Source organism: Mytilus edulis, chromosome 1 (genome assembly GCF_963676685.1).
Source record: "Mytilus edulis chromosome 1, xbMytEdul2.2, whole genome shotgun sequence".
Classification (NCBI taxonomy): domain Eukaryota; kingdom Metazoa; phylum Mollusca; class Bivalvia; order Mytilida; family Mytilidae; genus Mytilus; species Mytilus edulis.
In genome coordinates this window covers 51011718-51033741 of record NC_092344.1, presented here as the reverse complement: position 1 = coordinate 51033741, position 22024 = coordinate 51011718, and the positions used below count along the sequence as shown (strand labels likewise).

The window sequence follows — 22024 nt, the reverse complement described above, 5'->3', positions numbered from 1 at the left end:
ACCTCATCTTATGGAGGGGAGGCCTACACGTGCCAACAGGTGGGGCATTAATAACTCGAGCATTGGTAATACGAGTGTTTTCCCCGGTCACTCCCTATGGTAGGTGGTGGTGTAACCGTGTTTAACTACCAGAGGTTTTATGACACTATGTCAACATAGGTCAGCTGATAGCCATTGTGTATAGGTAATCGGTAGTCACCCTGGCGCCTCAACAAAATATTATAGAATACTCTGTAGCCATAGTAATGCCACAAACTAAAAATGTATATTCTAGTCATGAAAATGAAAATACAAGTTGGTGTAATAAAATGTATGTTTAATTCAAAGGATTGTTTTTGTATAAGTTGTAAATGAAATACAGAGGATGGAACCTCTACACAAATGAGTATTATATACAGAAAATCTGTAGTATTTTAATTTAGGTATTTGTAAATTACAATTAACAACAGACAAAGAGAGACAACTATAGATTAATTTTAACATAGTTTAGAAAATACGTCAACAACTCTTGATCGTTTTTCTTCGCCTCATTGTTATTCGTTCAGTATTGATATAGGGTCTTCTTATATGAGTATTACAATTAAACAGATACAATATACAATTTGACAGGTTTTAATCCTTCCGAGTCTTCCAAAATTGAAATTAAACTTTTAAGAGAACTGCTTTCAAGTTCCATAATTCCTCCTTCGTTAGTTTAGATCTGCAAAGACAATTAATTAAAATAATTAATAAGCATTTAAATACTTTTGGTATCTAAGTGGTATCTTTAATTAACACGGATGTTTTTTTTCAGTCTCTTTCTGAATTTACAGAAAGATAACTGCTTATTGTGCGGACGTAGAGTTCCTAAAAATACTGTGACAAATTTTTAAATATATAACAAAAGTACGTATACATTTGGCTAGAGGTGTCAGCTGCAGTTGCAAATCAGGAGTATTTCAAAAGGAAAATTTAATCAATCAAACAATCAGACAAATTTAGCAGATAAACGATTGTGTTTTGATGTAAAATTCTACAAATATTTAAAACTTTCCAAATTGTCGACATCAACAAAAACACTGAATAACATTTTGATGTTGAACTATATAGTTTATTTTTTTTTAGTAAATATATCCACAGGTTATTAATATAAAATACAAAAGCAACTACACTTAAATTAAAAACCAATGTTGATGTATTTGCTGTATTGGTGGCTTATTGTCTGTTTAACGGTCAAGATATTGACATTTGTACAATAGAGTTCATCTGCGTTCTAGTCTTTACTTTTTGGAATTTTGGGTCCTCAATGCTCTTCAACTTTGTATTTGTTTGGCTTTTTAACTATTTTGATCTGAGCGTCACTGATGAGTCTTATGTAGACGAAACGCGCGTCTGGCGTATAAAATTATAATCCTGGTACTTTTGATAACTATTTACTATTTTTTTTACGTATAAATGTATTAAAAAAAACGCCTTCGACCTATATATCAGTAGTATTTAAACTTACCCCGTTCTTCGACCATATTTATAGGTGTCATCATTACGTTTCTGTGATTTTTTCTTCTTTGTGATTTATCCTTACGGCCGCATAAGAGTGTTATCCAAACGATGACAATGAAGACGAGTGCTGCTATTGCAAATAGCGCACGTCTGCCAAACGTAAAAAAGGTAAATTTTACAAACGTAAACATGAAATGATTTTGTCAAACACATTATGATCTCTATAAAAAAATATTGTAATATTGTCCGTCTGCCCACTGCATGTATCACCTTATTCGGCTCCTCTGAAAATTCAAGGCCAAGGTCAAGTGACGTAAATTTTATTATCATAGACTTATTGTCGAAGTTCTAATGATTAAACAGGTGTGAAATGCTTGACAAATAGGTCTTATAATATTAACCTAAAATGTACAGCTGGAAAGTACTGTTTTCAAAACTACAAATAATGCTTTTTAATATATGCAATTTATTAATATCGAGTAATTGCACATTTCATCCTGTTGATATGCCACTCAGGCTTGTTTTTTTGTTAAATTCTGTTTCGGTTATTATCCGTTTTTCGCAATTATCCCGACAGCCCATTGGTCCGAAAACCTAATATTCCGACAACCCATTTTTACGACATCCAAATAATCCGACAACCCACTAGTCCGACATTTATCAAGCATCAGGGTATCAGGATTAAATAGAACTAGTCAGGCTGTCTTTATTATTAGGTATTTGTTACAACATATTTTAAGAAATAACTCCGTATATATATTACATAGGTATTTCGAAAACTTTCTATATACTCAATTCGAAATCTGTGTACTTAGAATAGAACAGAATAGACTATTTCATTTTTGAAATTACAGGGTCTATAAAGAGCATATAAATCAAGAACAACAAGTGAAAGTGTGAGCTACTGCCTACTGATGATTCCCCGCTGAAATATTTCGGTAAAAAGAAGTTGTTGAGTTATCAATCTGAATCATAACAAGGTACAGCTGACTTTCATAAACCTTGTAACCAAATTTTAGAACTCCTTGAATTGTAGGTCCTGACAAAAATGTGTCGAAAATTGTCAACTTGGATATCCTAAGAAAAGTGTTCGGTAGACAGGAAAAACCCTAAAACCAAATTTCAGAAATGTAGTTTAAGAGAAAGATTTTTTTATCAGGCATTTTCAAGTCCCAATGTAATGGGTTATCTATCACTGATTCTTTATCAATATATAAATTGCCTTTCTTAAAATCAATGGCATCTAATAAAATTGAGACAGGAAATGGGGAATGGGTCAAAGAGACAACAACCCGACCAAATAAAAAAAACAACAGCAGAAGGTCACCAACAGGTCTTCAATGTAGCGATAAATTCCCGCACCAGGAGGCGTCCTTCAGCTGGCCCCTAAACAAATATATACTAGTTCAGTGATAATGAACGCCATACTAATTTCCAAATTGTACACAAGAAACTAAAATTGAAATAATACAAGACTAACAAAGGCCAGAGGCTACTGACTTGGGACAGGCGCAAAAATAAGTATTTTCTTCTTGAAAACAGTTGTTAAATGAAAAATAAGTGTCAAGAATTTGCCTTTTTCCATGTTGATTGTTTTAAATTTTTTAAAGATGATTCCAATATTTATATTTAATTAAGACACATAATGTGCTAAGTTTGTTTTATTAGAATTAGTTTACTTAATCTCTTTTTGTAGACATTCTTTACTGGAATACATGTATTGACCATTAAAAAATATAACTGTTTATTACACTTATAGGCATCATATGATATTCCATCTTTCAAACCTACTAGTCCTAATATCAACATTAATACAAAATATAAGTTAACCGCAAAACGAAGAAATCTACCAAGTTCTGACATCACAGCTATAAAATTATACGTAATCACAATTTGTGTATAGAGTTATAATTTTCGCATATACAGTAATCGTTTAATATGTTTTTACAGAATTAAGAGAAGAAAAAAACCAACAAAAAAACCCCGCATAAACCAATATATTTCAGACTTCGAAACCCGTAAAAAATATACGGAATGATGATTGGTCTTTTTAGAGAAAATTAACCCATACACTGAAGACAGATGCAATGTCGGAATAATTAGCTGTCGGAATTATGGGCTGTCGGAATAATGGTTTGTGGAAATACTGCACTGTCGGAGTATTGGGCAATCGGAATAATGGTTGTTGAACTAACGGGATGCCACCTTAATTTCAATCTTATTTTCTCGTATTTTATCTTTTATCCGGTAACTATTATAGGAAACATATTTTAGAACTAAACAACATTATTCCATCAACCACTGTGTCAAAGTGTTCGTGCAGTTGTTTTAGAAAAAGATAGTCTATTTTTCTGTGTTGGTCTTTGCATTATGTATTCGGGTTTTGTTTTAGTTAATACTGCAGTTTCATTATGTATATCTTTTATATTCATTTGATAAACTTTACTGTTTGCAATAGTATTAATTGTTCCAAATAATAAGGATGTTCTTATCCCCAAGCATAAAAACATAGCCGTATTTGACACAACCTTTTTCAACTTTTGATCTTCAGTGCTGTACAACTTTGTACTTTTTTTCACTTTCGATCTTTTATATCTGGGCGGGGCGTCACTGGTGAGTCTTGTGTGGACGAGGCGCGTTTTTTGGCGAATTGAATTTTAAACCTGATGTCTTTTGTTATCTATTAATCATGTGTTTCTTTGTCTAATACGTTCTCCAATTTATTAATATTGTAGTCCTGTAATATTATGTTGTCATTTCAATGTTATATTTAACATTGCCATTAAAGTGCGAGGTTTGGCATGCCACAAATCAGGTTTAACCCACCATTTTTATCTTTAAAAATGTCCTGTACCAAGTCACGAAAATGGCCATTGTTATATCATAGTTCGTTTCTGTGTGTGTAACATTTTAACGTTGTGTTTTCGTTGTGTCGTTTGTTTTCTTTTATATTTGAGTGTGAATTCACATTACTATAAGATGTGTCACGGTACTTTTCTATCCCAAATTCATGTGTTTGGTTTTGATGTTATATTTGTTATTCTCATCGGATTCTGTCTAATGCTTAGTCCGTTTCTGTGTGTGTTACATTTTAATGTTGTGTCGTTGTTCTTCTCTTATATTTAATGCGTTTCCCCTCAGTTTTAGTTTGTTACCCCAATTGTTTTTGTCCATAGATTTACGAGTTTTGAACAGCGGTATACTACTGTTGCCTTTATTCATAGACGAAATGCGAAAGGAACATGGGAATAGTGCAAGTTTCAGAATGTTTTTAAAAAAGTAGTCAGAATGGTTTATAAATAACATGATCAACACGACGGGTACCACATACGGAGCAGGATCTGTTTACCCTTCCGGAGAACCTGCGATCACCCCTAGTGTTTGTAGAGGTTTTTGTTGCTTAGTCTTTATTTTTCTATGTTGTGTCTTGTGTACTTTTATTTGCCTATTTGTCTTTTTTTTCTAGCCATGGCGTTGGCAGTTTATTTTCCATCTATGAGATTGACTGTCCCTTTGGTATCTTTTTGCTCTCTTTTTTAATATTTTTTCATGGCATTTTGCATAAACATTGACGGGTCAAAAGCGATTAATTTCTTATTATGTTAATTATCTTACCTTGTATCAGAAGCCATCTTCTCTTTTTACACATTCTATTTTGTATCATAAAAATATAAAGTTAACGTGACAAAAAACAACAATATACAACATGATTTTAGGTGTTAAATCGTTAATGAAAATGAAATAGTGAAATGATAATTCACTTTTAGAACCATTATGATTCAATTTTGTCAAAATAAGCTTCAAGTTTAACTCTAAGCCAGAGATGGATATACGTGGCGCATTGTTCGTGTTTACTTATTCAAGGGGAAAGAATATGCAAAAAATGTAAATCACTTGATTGACTGAATAGCATTCTAATACAGGTAAACACGATGTGTCCTTAAAATTGTCATCAAAGGTACCGGGTTTATAATTTGATACGCTCGACGCGCGTTTCGTCTACATCAGACTCAGTGTCGCTCAAATCAAAATAGTAAAAAAGCCAAACATGTATAAAGTTAAAGAGCATTGAGCATTTAAAATGTTTTCACTTCCCTTGAAGAGATAACAGGAGTTTTACTGGATGGTGTGCATTTCGTAATACATTGATGAGAAGAAACAAAGTTTAGCGCTGTTCAACCAAATTCCACGCGTTATAAGTTGTATGGTTGACTCGTCGTAGCCCAAAATACATTGTAGTTTATTGTTTCAATAGCCTGATTTTTACGGAATATGTTTACTTTTGATTTTGGTAAATTATCATGCTGACGTATTCTGACGTTCAACATCTAGTTGTCTTTACCTGCTTAATGTGTGTTCTTAATTTAAGCTTTACCATGTGTATCAAGAAGTAGAGTTAGAGTCCGAACAGGTAGAAGATCATATAATTCCGGCAAGGATGACTCCGAACGTGATTGGAGTTCTCACAATGGAGGCGGATATGTTTCTAAAACTACAGACAAGTAAAAATAATACTTAGCAATTAAACATTAAAAAAAAATTAATTAAAATTGCTTGGTGTAAACTACAGCAAAATCAACTAAATTATTCAAAGAAATCATTTATGAAATGAAATTATTTTGGCTGTTAACTAACAGAAATTACCCAAAATAAAGATGTATTTGAGAAAACATTATTTTTTTTAAAGTTTTGGTAGTTTTTCGTTTTATTTAGCATTTTTGGTTGAAATTTCTCAAGTTTTTGTGATATATATTCAAGTATATTATGAATGTAGGACAGAATGTTATTGAACAAAAAGTATGGTACATTTTGTACATGTACCAACTCTATCCCACTGGTTGTTAATTTTAAAAATAAAAGTTTCTTCGGTGATGCTACTGATACAAGTCTATTTTGAGATTTGAAAAACAAAAACATACAAAAATGTATTTTCCTGAATAATAGTACACTGTACGACTTTTTATACATTATTTATTGTAAACTTGATAATGATCATGATATGTTTAGAAAAACAGGCTTCATAGTGCATATACAATATAATTTCCATGATTACAAGTTGAAAATATTTCTTTTTTTATGCAAATGAACAATTTTCTGATTTGTTTTTAAATGGAAGTCAATAACGTATGTATGTTTTTCTGTCTGATCCACTTTATGGCTCTGTCCACATGTTACCATGAATCCTAGTAAAAAAAAACTTTCAATGAGCCATATGGACAGATAGATTTAATATATTATTTAATCATTATTAAGATTTTACATGAATGTTTGTGTACAAAGTTGTTCAATATTTTAAAGGTAAAAAGGATATTATAAATCACAGAAAAAATAACAATATCCTAAACTGAATTATAGCTCTTTTCTGTGATTTTTTCCCTAGGTAGTCCTTCATGAAAAGGAAATGGTAAATACTCGTTCTTGGCAATGCGTTTTATTTTACTCAAATAAAACTTTTGTTGCCAATCCAGTTTGCAATATATTGAAAACATAAAACTCATTTCTCAATTCGAAACCTGGGTTATGTTTAGTAGTAGCAGAATGCTAAATTCTAATATAATGGTATTTATTTTTTAAATGATACGAAAAATGTTATCATCTCTATTACATATATCATGTATATGTCTTGCTGTAACAACGTCTTCGGTTTTTTTGTGACGAAATTTAAACATATGTAGATTTATATTTGTCGGTTAATAACAGTAATGAGTTTTGACCCATTATTTTCTACTGAAGGTTTACAACATGTGGTTATCGTTTAATCTGCTTATGCACCCTTTTTTCTTGATGTCACGTGTCGATTTGTTATTTTCAAAACTATACTCTTATAATTAGTTTGAAAAAGTAATTACATACCCGTTTTGCATTACATTAAGGACGAGTGTGTAAGAAACCTATATTTGCCCAATTATTGACACAGAAGAAGTACCCGAGTGGATGCGAAACTTATTGATCGTAGTATTCCTTTTGATTGCAGTGATGCGTAACGTTTGTGTTTTATTGTTTGATTGGTTGAAAATCTTATAGTAAAATACACAAGATTCAATTATCTATTCTAAATGAACGACGCATTAATTTTGATAGTAGTTACCTTGTTTTCTCTGAACAGGATTGATATACCAAAACATACTGCAATCCACCAGCGTGTAAATTAAAAGTAACATCGTGTATTTAAAGAAAAAGTATTTGTTGCGGTTATTCAATACGCTAATATCAAAATGTAGTGATAGTGACACACTAGTAGATAAAAACTATCAATTTATAATATTATACATCAAATGAAAAATACATAAGTTGTACCAGTGGGGTCGTTAGGGATCAAAAGACATGATAGCGAACCATTGTTACAAATGTCAGCGCTTATTGTTGAACCTACTCAAAGTTGTTGCGTACAAAAGGAATCATTGTTGCGAGATAATAAAAAAATGAATATTGTCAGCTATGATCAGTCCAATATGCGGTTGAAATAGAACAAAAGAATTCGAGCTCTTGTGTTATAAAGAAGGTAGAAAGGTGAAATGAACATTGTATACGGTTGTCAAGATGTCACAAAAGTTACTTTCCGTAAAGCCATTGTGAATATTTGCATTCACGTTGATTTATTTTCATATTGTACAACTGTTAACAATGCAACTTGCAAAAAATCTTTTTTAAAACGACCACAAGTCAAGTTGTTACGTCATTTGGGGGTCTTCTTATAAACTGGTTCTTTATTTTGCCCGACATAGAAAAAATCTGGGAAAAATTACCAACATTGAGAAATGAATTGTCAATAGATTAAGACCATTCCCAAATTGGCACACCTACATTTGACATGTGCAATTTCAAAGCTGGATGTTATATGGCGGGGTTTTGTTAATTAATTTACGGATCGAACACACCCCGTCCTATATATGTCACATCACATGACTTTTCAGTGATTAAAACTATTTTTTTTTAAATAATATTTGCGTGTTTGACATGATTTTTTCTTAAACAATTACAATTACACCGACAGTCATAATTCTGTATTATTTAAAACGTTTTGTTACACATTTTGTTACATTTTGTAATGCAGTAACCCGGATTGGTTGACCATTGTGAAGTTTATGAGTTTATGAGTTTTGTAGCATAGATTTGTATATCGTTGTATTTCCTTTTGTTTGTGTTAACCAATTGTACGTTAGGACTTATTTTTTACACATCATTTATTGATCTTGTAATTTCTAGTAATTTAGTTTGCGTCTTATTTCTTTTTGGTGTCACATTTTGGCTATGTTTGTGTTCAATCATACAGTTTTGACAAGACGGTAATTGCCCGCCAAAGGCATTTATTTTTTTTATATGTTGTGACTAACTTGCGTCTTATTTGTTGATTGCAGTTTTTTTTTGGTCATATGGTGACATGGTGTGATTTTGGTTTTTTTCTTTAGATGTGTGTGCATCTTAAATTGGGATTGCAGTTGTTTCATTTTTTTTTTTTTGTGTTATATTCTCCATACATTTTTATTCTATCTTATAGCATCTTACAATTGTCCGTCGACATAATGTAATACTTTTTTGTTCGCCAATCTTAATCATGAGATTTGATTTTATTATAAATATCTTTTTTTTCCTTAATATATACATTCACTGGGGGTAAAGCTGATGACCGTAACTGCATTCACGGTCATCCAAAGATGTCGGATGAAAAATTAGGTCAGTTTCTGTATTGTCTGTTTAAGTGTTTCTATATCATTTTCTTAACAAATCATACATTGAAACGATGTAAATTTATAAAATTATCACTCGGAAATCAGAAATTACTACCGAGAAATGTGCAAGAAACGTGAATTTCGATTTGAAAAAATCGTTAAATTGACCGTAAATCATAATCAAAATATTTTTAAGATGACCGTGACATATAACAAGGATGACCGTGATTGGTAAACAGATGACCGTAACTTGTAAAGGATGACCGTAATTTGTAAAGGCTGACTAATTTATATAAGACGACCGTAACGTTTCTAAGAAATATCCGTATTTGTATTCACAGCTTTTTGTTGACTTTGTCGATCTCAATAGGGGCTCGGTTAGCGGATATAAATATGTTTTATAAATTTCTTTTAATTGGCCGTATTTTGGGTTTTTGACAATGATAGTAAATTGCCTATCTCTCGTAAAGAATGAAATATTTATTAATAACGAAGTTAAAATTTTAATATAAATTGACAGCGATACGACGAAAATTTGAAGAAACATAAGTGTGTCCCTAGTACACAGATGCCTCATATATATACAATATCATTTTCTATGTTTAGTGGACTGTGAAAATGAGATAAAACTGTTATTTTACATTAGAATTAAAAAGATCATACCATACGGTAAATTTGTACTACGTTTCAAGTTGATTTAACCTGAAGCTGGTCAAACGGACAAAAGAACAGACGAACGGGCGCACATACCAGAAAAAAAACCCCATAATGCCCATGATTGGAGCATAAAAAACATTAATAATACATATGAATATTCGGTAATCGAGCCGATGTGTATGGTTTCAGAGGAAGCATATTAAAATCTTTATTTGTCTTGATATATGCAGGCGGAACCCCGGTTGAAATAGAACAAAAGAATCGAAGCTCTTTGTTAGAGAAGGCGATTATTGTTTACTGTAATGTTTGATATAGTAACAAAAAAATTTAAAATTAATAGAAACAAATAGAAAAAAGTGTTTAATTTTAAAAACACCATTTGCACAAGTTTTCAATTTATTTATTACATAGTAAGGTAGAACAACAAGATATCAAGTCGCCGACATGGGTATCTATAAGTTGGATGTAGAAAATGCATAACCGCCGATTTTTATTTTTTTCTACCAGGAACGGAGAACATCATTAACATAACAAAAAAACTCTGTATTAAAGGTTGTGGATTTTCTATAAAAATCTTGATTTATTTGCCACAAAGTACTCTTTTTCTATTAAATGCAATGCAACAGTAAATAATAATGCTTTGCATCAAGTTTCCCCCTAGTATATGTTCAAAATGGTCTGTCTCTATTATTCATTAAAAATTCCTACAAAAATGGCTACAGAAGGGTACATAAACCTTAAAGCAAAATATACACCTCAAACACGCCCTAATATAAAAAGGTGCACTCGATTTTCTCTTTTCGATACAATCGCTACCTATTTTTGCGATTTTTTTTTTTATTAACATAATGGAAGGGCATACACGAAAATTTCTGCACTAAAATATTGATAAGTATGTTAATGATGTTCTCCGTTCGTGGTAGAAAAAAATAAAAATCGGCGGTTATGCATTTTCTACATCCAACTTATGGATACCCATGTCGGCGACTTGATATCTTGTTGTTCTACCTTACTATGTAATAAATAAATTGAAAACTTGTGCAAATGGTGTTTTTAAAATTAAACACTTTTTTCTATTTGTTTCTATTAATTTTAAATTTTTTTGTTACTATATCAAACATTACAGTAAACAATAATCGCCTTCCCTAACAAAGAGCTTCGATTCTTTTGTTCTATTTCAACCGGGGTTCCGCCTGCATATATCAAGACAAATAAAGATTTTAATATGCTTCCTCTGAAACCATACACATCGGCTCGATTACCGAATATTCATATGTATTATTAATGTTTTTTATGCTCCAATCATGGGCATTATGGTTTTTTTTTCTGGTATGTGCGCCCGTTCGTCTGTTCTTTTGTCCGTTTGACCAGCTTCAGTATAAATCAACTTGAAACTTAGTACAAATTTACCGTATGGTATGATCTTTTTAATTCTAATGTAAAATAACAGTTTTATCTCATTTTCACAGTCCACTAAACATAGAAAATGATATTGTATATATATGAGGCATCTGTGTACTAGGGACACACTTATGTTTCTTCAAATTTTCGTCGTATCGCTGTCAATTTATATTAAAATTTTAACTTCGTTATTAATAAATATTTCATTCTTTACGAGAGATAGGCAATTTACTATCATTGTCAAAAACCCAAAATACGGCCAATTAAAAGAAATTTATAAAACATATTTATATCCGCTAACCGAGCCCCTATTGAGATCGACAAAGTCAACAAAAAGCTGTGAATACAAATACGGATATTTCTTAGAAACGTTACGGTCGTCTTATATAAATTAGTCAGCCTTTACAAATTACAGTCATCCTTTACAAGTTACGGTCATCTTTTTACCAATCACGGTCATCCTTGTTATATGTCACGGTCATCTTAAAAATATTTTGATTATGATTTACGGTCAATTTAACGATTTTTTGAAATCGAAATTCACGTTTCTTGCACATTTCTCGGTAGTAATTTCTGATTTGCGAGTGATGATTTTATAAATTTACATCGTTTCAATGTATGATTTGTTAAGAAAATGATATAGAAACACTTAAACAGACAATACAGAAACTGACCTAATTTTTCATCCGACATCTTTGGATGACCGTGAATGCAGTTACGGTCATCAGCTTTACCCCCAGTGAATGTATATATTAAGGGAAAAAAAAGATATTAATAATAAAATCAAATCTCATGATTAATATTGGAGAACAAAAAAGTATTACATTATGTCGACGGACAATTGTAAGATGCTATAAGATAGAATAAAAATGTATGGAGAATATAACACCAAAAAAAAATCAATGAAACAACTGCAATCCCAATTTAAGATGCACACACATCTAAAGAAAAAAACCAAAATCACACCATGTCACCATATGACAAAAAAAAAAAAACCCAACTGCAATCAACAAATAAGACGCAAGTTAGTCACAACATATAAAAAAAATAAATGCCTTTGGCGGGCAACTACCGTCTTGTCAAAACTGTATGATTGAACACAAACATAGCCAAAATGTGACACCAAAAAGAAATAAGACGCAAACTAAATTACTAGAAATTACAAGATCAATAAATGATGTGTAAAAAAATTCCTAACGTACAATTGGTTAACACAAACAAAAGGAAATACAACGATATACAAATCTATGCTACAAAACTCACAAACTCATAAACTTCACAATGGTCAACCAATCCGGGTTACTGCATTACAAAATGTAACAAAATGTGTAACAAAACGTTTTAAATAATACAGAATTATGACTGTCGGTGTAATTGTAATTGTTTAAGAAAAAATCATGTCAAACACGCAAATATTATTTAAAAAAAAATAGTTTTAATCACTGAAAAGTCATGTGATGTGACATATATAGGACGGGGTGTGTTCGATCCGTAAATTAATTAACAAAACCCCGCCATATAACATCCAGCTTTGAAATTGCACATGTCAAATGTAGGTGTGCCAATTTGGGAATGGTCTAAATCTATTGACAATTCATTTCTCAATGTTGGTAATTTTTCCCAGATTTTTTCTATGTCGGGCAAAATAAAGAACCAGTTTATAAGAAGACCCCCAAATGACGTAACAACTTGACTTGTGGTCGTTTTAAAAAAGATTTTTTGCAAGTTGCATTGTTAACAGTTGTACAATATGAAAATAAATCAACGTGAATGCAAATATTCACAATGGCTTTACGGAAAGTAACTTTTGTGACATCTTGACAACCGTATACAATGTTCATTTCACCTTTCTACCTTCTTAACACAAGAGCTCGAATTCTTTTGTTCTATTTCAACCGCATATTGGACTGATCATAGCTGACAATATTCATTTTTTTAATATCTCGCAACAATGATTCCTTTTGTACGCAACAACTTTGAGTAGGTTCAACAATAAGCGCTGACATTTGTAACAATGGTTCGCTATCATGTCTTTTGATCCCTAACGACCCCACTGTTACCACTTATGTATTTTTCATTTGATGTATAATATTATAAATTGATAGTTTTTATCTACTAGTGTGTCACTATCACTACATTTTGATATTAGCGTATTGAATAACCGCAACAAATACTTTTTCTTTAAATACACGATGTTACTTTTAATTTACACGCTGGTGGATTGCAGTATGTTTTGGTATATCAATCCTGTTCAGAGAAAACAAGGTAACTACTATCAAAATTAATGCGTCGTTCATTTAGAATAGATAATTGAATCTTGTGTATTTTACTATAAGATTTTATTTAAAAAATGTCTCGAAAAATTCCAGTACAATGTTAGAAATATGAAAGGTTTTTTCCGTTAGGAATTCATATATGCTGGTTGATATATTTTGTTAGGCTAAACGGACTTTTTTGGGGGGACAGATGATAACTCGTATCATACATTCTTCTTTTGAATTAGCAGTGATATTTGAGGTTAATAATGTTTTTTTGCATACATATATTTTTTGCATATACATTGTAAAATGAATAAAAACATGAGCAATACACAAGTGTCAATACCATTTGACAAGGTTTTGATACTGCCGAGTCTTCCAAAGTTGTAAATACAGAGAACTGTTATCAAGAACCTCTCTATCATTCCTCCTCCTAGTTTTGTTCTACAACGACAATAAGTTCATTAAGAATTGATGATCATATACAAAAACATTTGCTATCTCAGGGAAAATCTTCAATCATTAATTTACCCTGATGCTATTTCTAATAAGTTGCCCAGTCTATATTTGAATAAACAGTTATGATTATAAGACTACTGACACGGGTTGGGGTATCTCTTCCTATATGGAGGTATATACAGATGTTCTTTAGATATTAGTTAGCAGCTTTGATAAATCAGGAGAATTGATAAAGGAATTGTTTTTAGAATCGAGAGTCATTGATGAGTGTTAAGTAGACGGAACGGGCGTCTAGAAGTTAATTCAAAATTTCATTACTGGTACTTCTGATGAATTTATTGTACATTCATAATAAATGTATCAACCAATGTTGATTATTTTGTTGTTTTGCTGGCATATTGTCCGTTTTACTGTCTCCATATTAACATTTGTTCTTGTCTGTACTTTGGCTATGATTTCACAAATAAATGTACAAAAATAGATGCATTTGATATATTTGTCAACAATATTTCAACTTACACCATCCGTCGATATTATCTGTCATTATGTCCCTGTGATTTTCAGTTCTCTGTGATTTATCATTACAACAGCAAAAGAAGAATATTAAACCGAAGATGGCGGCAAAGCCGACTATTCCTATTAGAATTACAAGCATCCAATTGCTGCCAAAAAAAATAATGAAAAATTAACCAATGTAAGTATAAAAAGAATTCAGTCAAACAATCATTGTCTTTTTAAAAAATCATGTGCTATTATCCGTCTGCCACTGCCTATATCACTTCACCCAGCTCTTTTGAAAAATTCAAAACACGGTCATATGACGTAAAACCATAGACTTGTTAACGAAGTTCTAGTGCTTAAACGAGTTTGTTATGCTTGACAAGAAGGTTTAATTATATTTACTCGTGGTTTACAAGTAATGCGGGGACATTTTTTTTCATTCAATGGGTAATTTGCATAAGCTTCGTTCAGAGTTGTTGATTTAGATTTGGCAGTTTCGATGTGTTTTTCACTTTTAAGCCGCCGCCGTTTGTACAGGACTGACTTAAAACAAACATCAGTAACAGAGAAATAATCCAAGTCGACCTTAAAGTATCTGAGAAAAGCTACATAACTTCACTACTGGCACACAATTAATGGTTTACAGCAAACAATCCATCATAGCCTGAATGAAAAAATACGAGCAAGTTGTTTCATAAAGAATAATGTTTCATTTGTAAAACATTTAGAGAAAGAGTATCCACATGTTCTGTAGAACATAAAACATGTTTAAATATCGTTAGTAGAAGTTTGCGCACGCCTTTGGATAAAACAAAAACGTTACGCATCACTGCAATCAAAAGGAATACTACGATCAATAAGTTTCGCATCCACTCGGGTACTTCTTCTGTGTCAATAATTGGGAAAATATAGGTTTCTTACACACTCGTCCTTAATGTAATGCAAAACGGGTATGTAATTGCTTTTTCAAACTAATTATAAGAGTATAGTTTTGAAAATAACAAATCGACACGTGACATCAAGAAAAAAGGGTGCATAAGCAGATTAAACGATAACCACATGTTGTAAACCTTCAGTAGAAAATAATGGGTCAAAACTCATTACTGTTATTAACCGACAAATATAAATCTAGACTACATATGTTTAAATTTCGTCACAAAAAAACCGAAGACGTTGTTACAGCAAGACATATACATGATATATGTAATAGAGATGATAACATTTTTCGTATCATTTAAAAAATAAATACCATTATATTAGAATTTAGCATTCTGCTGCTACTAAACATAACCCAGGTTTCGAATTGAGAAATGAGTTTTATGTTTTCAATATATTGCAAACTGGATTGGCAACAAAAGTTTTATTTGAGTAAAATAAAACGCATTGCCAAGAACGAGTATTTACCATTTCCTTTTCATGAAGGACTACCTAGGGAAAAATCACAGAAAAGAGCTATAATTCAGTTTAGGATATTGTTATTTTTTCTGTGATTTATAATATCCTTTTTACCTTTAAAATATTGAACAACTTTGTACACAAACATTCATGTAAAATCTTAATAATGATTAAATAATATATTAAATCTATCTGTCCATATGGCTCATTGAAAGTTTTTTTTGACTAGGATTCATGGTAACATGTGGACAGAGCCAAAAAGTGGATCAGACAGAAAAACATACATACGTTATTGACTTCCATTTAAAAACAAATCAGAAAATTGTTCATTTGCATAAAAAAAGAAATATTTTCAACTTGTAATCATGGAAATTATATTGTATATGCACTATGAAGCCTGTTTTTCTAAACATATCATGATCATTATCAAGTTTACAATAAATAATGTATAAAAAGTCGTACAGTGTACTATTATTCAGGAAAATACATTTTTGTATGTTTTTGTTTTTCAAATCTCAAAATAGACTTGTATCAGTAGCATCACCGAAGAAACTTTTATTTTTAAAATTAACAACCAGTGGGATAGAGTTGGTACATGTACCATACTTTTTGTTCAATAACATTCTGTCCTACATTCATAATATACTTGAATATATATCACAAAAACTTGAGAAATTTCAACCAAAAATGCTAAATAAAACGAAAAACTACCAAAACTTAAAAAAAAAAAATGTTTTCTCAAATACATCTTTATTTTGGGTAATTTCTGTTAGTTAACAGCCAAAATAATTTCATTTCATAAATGATTTCCTTGAATAATTTAGTTGATTTTGCTGTAGTTTACACCAAGCAATTTTAATTAATTTTTTTTTAATGTTTAATTGCTACGTATTATTTTTACTTGTCTGTAGTTTTAGAAACATATCCGCCTCCATTGTGAGAACTCCAATCACGTTCGGAGTCATCCTTGCCGGAATTATATGATCTTCTTCCTGTTCGGACTCTAACTCTACTTCTTGATACACATGGTAAAGCTTAAATTAAGAACACACATTTAGCAGGTAAAGACAACTAGATGTTGAACGTCAGAATACGTCAGCATGATAATTTACCAAATTCAAAAGTAAACATATTCCGTAAAAATCAGGCTATTGAAACAATAAACTACAATGTATTTTGGACTACGACGAGTCAACCATACAACTTATAACGCGTGGAATTTGGTTGAACAGCGCTAAACTTTGTTTCTTCTCATCAATGTATTACGAAGTGCACACCATCCAGTAAAACTCCTGTTATCTCTTCAAGGGAAGTGAAAACATTTTAAATGCTCAATGCTCTTCAACTTTATACATGTTTGGCTTTTTTACTATTTTGATTTGAGCGACACTGAGTCTGATGTAGACGAAACGCGCGTCGAGCGTATCAAATTATAAACCCGGTACCTTTGATGACAATTTTAAGGACACATCGTGTTTACCTGTATTAGAATGCTATTCAGTCAATCAAGTGATTTACATTTTTTGCATATTCTTTCCCCTTGAATAAGTAAACACGAACAATGTGCCACGTATATCCATCTCTGGCTTAGAGTTAAACTGAAGCTTATTTTGACAAAATTGAATCATAATGGTTCTAAAAGTGAATTATTATTTCACTATTTCATTTTCATTAACGATTTAACACCTAAAATCATGTTGTATATTGTTGTATATACCTCGAAGCAAGTGCCCCATTAAAGAAATGAGTTATCATACGGTATGCTCTTAAAATTTTCATATGATATATTCTTTCTCCAAAACAGAACTCGTGCATAAAGCACACAGAATAGGACAAATAATTTCTACTTCATATTAAGTTTTACATTTTTCATATAAGTTTTGTTTACCTTTGCATTGACAGAAGTACACAAAGAACTTTAGGCTTAGATACATATTTTTTTATTAGTTTTTAGAAATTGAGGGTACTTTAAGATCTGTAATTAATGTCTTTTTGATATAGGGTGTATGTAAACCTTGCTCCATCTGGTATGTTTTTTTCTTATTGTTACTTGTTTTTCTGCTTGTGTCAATCTAATGAGCCTAGCTATTTTTAATTGATATTTATAGTTTTTTTCTTATGTTTTATTGTGATACACAACTGTCTAAGGTAAAGTGAGGGTGGGGGGCTCCCGCTTACATGTATCAACCCGCAACATTCTGCATGTGCCATAGTTGTATTGTGTACATTGTGTTTTTCTATTAATCTGGACGCTCCGTTTGTTCGTTTGATTAGTTTTAAATTGGTCTTTTGGGAGCTTTTATAGCTGACTATGCGGTAATGGTTTTTCTAATTATTAAATGCCTACGGTGCCATAATTGTAAATATTGATTTCAATTTGTTTCTGGTCGAGATTCGTCACATTGGAAATTTTACCACATCTTCTTAATTTATTGTAGCTATTATAAAATCTATTATGTACAACTGTAAAACAATTTGTATGTGTCTTTATTGATATTTAACTATTGCATATTGAAATGGTAAAACGCACACATAACATGTCACACTTACTAAACAACCCTATTCGTTTGCCTTTGTGTCCTTTTCTAGAATTAACTCTTTGTAAAGAGGTCTTCTAAAGTGGTCATCATATGGTTTTTAATAATGAGTTATGCCTATACTGCGTAATTAAATTTGAGTGGCCGGTAAAAGAGACGCAAAAGGTAACAAAGGGGCATCCAATAACTTTCAGGGTCATTTCGAAAAAGGACAGAAACATACAAAGTATGCCGATGTTAGTAATGATTAATTTCATTTTTAACACCTATGTAACGTTTGTAAAATAATTATTTTAAGAAACCAATCAACAATTTCCTTTTTTAATCTAATCTTATATCCAAAGAAAAAGAAAAAAAGAGATATACATTTGACGAATGAATACCGAAAGTTTAATTGAAATAATTTTGTGTATCGGTTTTCTTTTAGCTCAGACCTATCAGTACAGCAACGAAACATCACTGGCCTTACTGACATTAAAACATCTTAAAATAATTTCATTTCTATGCGTCCCTTTTCTTTGAATTGGTAGCATTTAATGAAGCAACGAAATGTAATTATAAACATCTTATCAAAATTCAATCAAATTAATGACAACCCCTAAACCATTATTTCAGCTTTCAATTATGGGCAGTCATAATTTTTGTAAAAAAAATAATACAATCCTCCTTATGAAGTAGATACACAAATGTTTTTTTTTTGTATTTGAGCCTTAAAGACTCATCAGTGACACACTTATAATTAAAAAAAAAGTACAAATAAAGTACAAAGAGCATTGAGAATACAAAAGTCATAAATTTTTGCTAACTAAAGGTAAGTTATTCCTGAGTTTTTTTATTGTTTTTTTCTAACATACCTTCGAAATAAAGAATAATTATCCACAACATTATTTTGGAAAATTTCATTTTCACTACTTGTTAACCTCGATCATGTATTGGACTATTATATTCTGGTTGTTTGTCGTTAAAGGTTGACCTGAATAATTTTTAAAATGCGGCTAATTGATATTTAAATCAATGGGATTTCCATTCATTTCCTTTAAAATTTTCCCATTCATCAACTACAGGAAGATTTTTTTCTTCATGTAACAATAAAGTGCTACAATGAACACACCTTATTTTTTGTTGCAAATTTTGAAAACTAAGAGGTTACATAACATGAGTAAGGGGAAAATTTGTTAATGTGATGAATGATGCATTCATCTTTTGCATAAGCGTTTATGTTGTAGGTTTATAATTATTTTTTGCGTAAACGAGTCTATATCAAATTTTAAAGTGATCAAATTTTATATATATATATGATCAAATTTTAAAATGAATAAAAATATGAACAATAAACAAGTCTCAATACAATTTGACAAGATTTAAATCCTTCCGAGTCTTCCAAAGTTTTAAATTAGGTTTTAAAAGAACTGCTATCTAGAACCTCTCTGTCATTCCTCCTTCGCCAGTTTTGTTCTACAAAGACAATGAATTGAAGCAGAGTTAATGAGCATATACAAACATTTGCTATCTTAGTGGAACATCTTCAGGTTTTTTTAACTTTTAATCAATATGATATTTGTCTAGAGTTATCAGTTAGCAGCTTTGACAATCCGGAGTATTTTAAAAGGAAGAATTAATCAAAACTATACATTTATAAGTGGATCATGAACTTGATATCAATCATTTATATAAAAATGTTTTTAATAAATATATCCATAGTATTTTAAAATTCAAATTACAAGAGGTAAATTTTAATATATCAAACCAATAATCTGAATTGGTCTACTTCTGTATTAATAATTTATCTACCAATGTTGATTTTGTTTTTGGCTGCATTGTTGTCTTATTTTCTGTTTAACTAATCTCGTACTGTATTGACATATGTACATAGAGTTGACCAGTGTTCTTGTCTGAAGTTTACGTATAAATGTACTCAAAAAGATGCCTTTCACAAATATGTCCCCATTACTGAAACTTACACTGTTCCTCGATATCATTTAGAGGTGACATCATTATGTTCCTGCGATTTGCTCTTCTTTTTAATTCATTATCACATGTACAACCGCACATTTTAATTAAGAAGTATATTAATCCAGAGAAAAATAAGCAACAAACTATTGCTATTACTCTATATATCCATCGCCTGCAAAAACAAAAGAAAATTTGTAAAGGTCTATATTGACAGTACAATTTCAGAGTTAAATGCGAAAATATATCGATCAAGGACTACATTTCACAAGAGTAATATAATACAAAAATAATGATCATAACACATTTCGTTATTGATATATATATATATATATATATATATATATGAAAGTGGGTTTACATTTTTTGACATTTGTGGAATAAAACAACTCCTAAAATTGAATAATTGTATTTGAACGAACGCATTGTGTGCAATAATGTACAGCCGGTGTTAGTATTTCTATTTGTTATGACTAATGTCATGATTTGACCGTATTTATCAATTTGAAAAAAAACCCGAGACTTATAAAATGCTATGGAATAGCTATATAATCACTGTCTCCTATTAATTATATAAAAGCTTCCAGGATTATAATTTAATACACCAGACGCGCGTTTCGTCTTCATATGACTCATCAGTGAAACTCAGATCTAAATAGTTATAATGCCAAACGAGTACAAAATTGAAGAGCATTGAGGACCCAAAATTTCAAAACGTTGTGCCAAATACGGCTAAGGTAATCTATTCCTGGGATGTGAAAACTCTTAGTTTTACTAAATATTTAAAGTTTTGTCAACAGGCAATTTACTAAAATGGCCATATTATTGATAGTCATGTCAACACCTGCAGTGGCATCAACTTCGTACTTTATTTGGCCTTTTTTACTTTTTTTGGATTCGAGCGTCACTGATGAGTCTTTTGTAGACGAAACGCGCGTCTGGCGTATATATTAAATTTAGTCCTGGCATCTATGATGAGTTTATTTATCGACCAATGATGTAAATAGTTATCAAAGGTACCAGGATTATAATTTAATGCGCCAGATGCGCGTTTCGTCTTCATAAGACTCATCAGTGACGTTCAGATCTAAATAGTTATAATGCCAAACGAGTACAAAGTACAAAGTCATACAATTTTTTATCACTATCTGTCCAAATGATGCAGGTAAATATTATTGAACAGTTGCAGTACTTAAAAAAGTTCAAAACATCCGGCTCAGCTGAAATATTCGCATACCAACCAACGATCTTACACTATATTTAGAACGCAGCTTAATAATTCCTACATTTATTTAAAATCTTTTTTATTTTTTATTTTTATCAGAACAATGACGATGATGATAAAAGTTTTCAACGACCTTGACTTGCTATACGGCCCTTGACCGGTCAATATCAGAACAAACAATTTACAATCGTCTTAAATATGCATGAAATATGTGCGACTGCATTTATTCAATTAATATTGTACAAATTTCTTTCTTCAAGTTGTTTTTCTATAGCATTATTTATGTGTCGCACACATCTATCCATCTATAAATCGTCACACAAATAAAGATGGAGTCTGACGGAATCTGCCGAGGTTTGTCGATTGCTGTTTACTTAGAATTTAACACAACTTTCGATTTCTTCGATCATTTCCATCATCGCGGCCGCATCCGAAAATGACAATATCATAGAGAGCCACACACTGGCGTGTTAATAACTAGCAATGTTTAAA

General features: G+C 31.1%; 2 long non-coding RNA genes across 5 annotated transcripts in view; both read right to left on the bottom strand.

Moving 5' to 3' along the window:
• Positions 1–295: 295 nt before the first annotated feature.
• LOC139513569 (uncharacterized) lies at positions 296–5171 on the bottom strand. Its single transcript, XR_011662472.1, has 3 exons — positions 5095–5171; positions 1487–1629; positions 296–700 (listed from the first exon to the last, which is right to left on the bottom strand). It is a non-coding gene; the product is annotated as an uncharacterized lncRNA (long non-coding RNA).
• A 6049-nt stretch (positions 5172–11220) lies between these two features.
• The window catches only part of LOC139513545 (uncharacterized), a 29104-nt gene continuing 18300 nt past the window's right edge, over positions 11221–22024 (bottom strand). For 2 of the 4 annotated variants that reach the window (XR_011662461.1, XR_011662462.1), the window contains 5 exons: positions 20319–20482; positions 19212–19812; positions 16722–16854; positions 14444–14586; positions 11221–13909 (listed from right to left, as the gene is read on the bottom strand). This is a non-coding gene — a long non-coding RNA (uncharacterized lncRNA). The other 2 variants (XR_011662464.1, XR_011662463.1) reach the window with 2 other exon arrangements.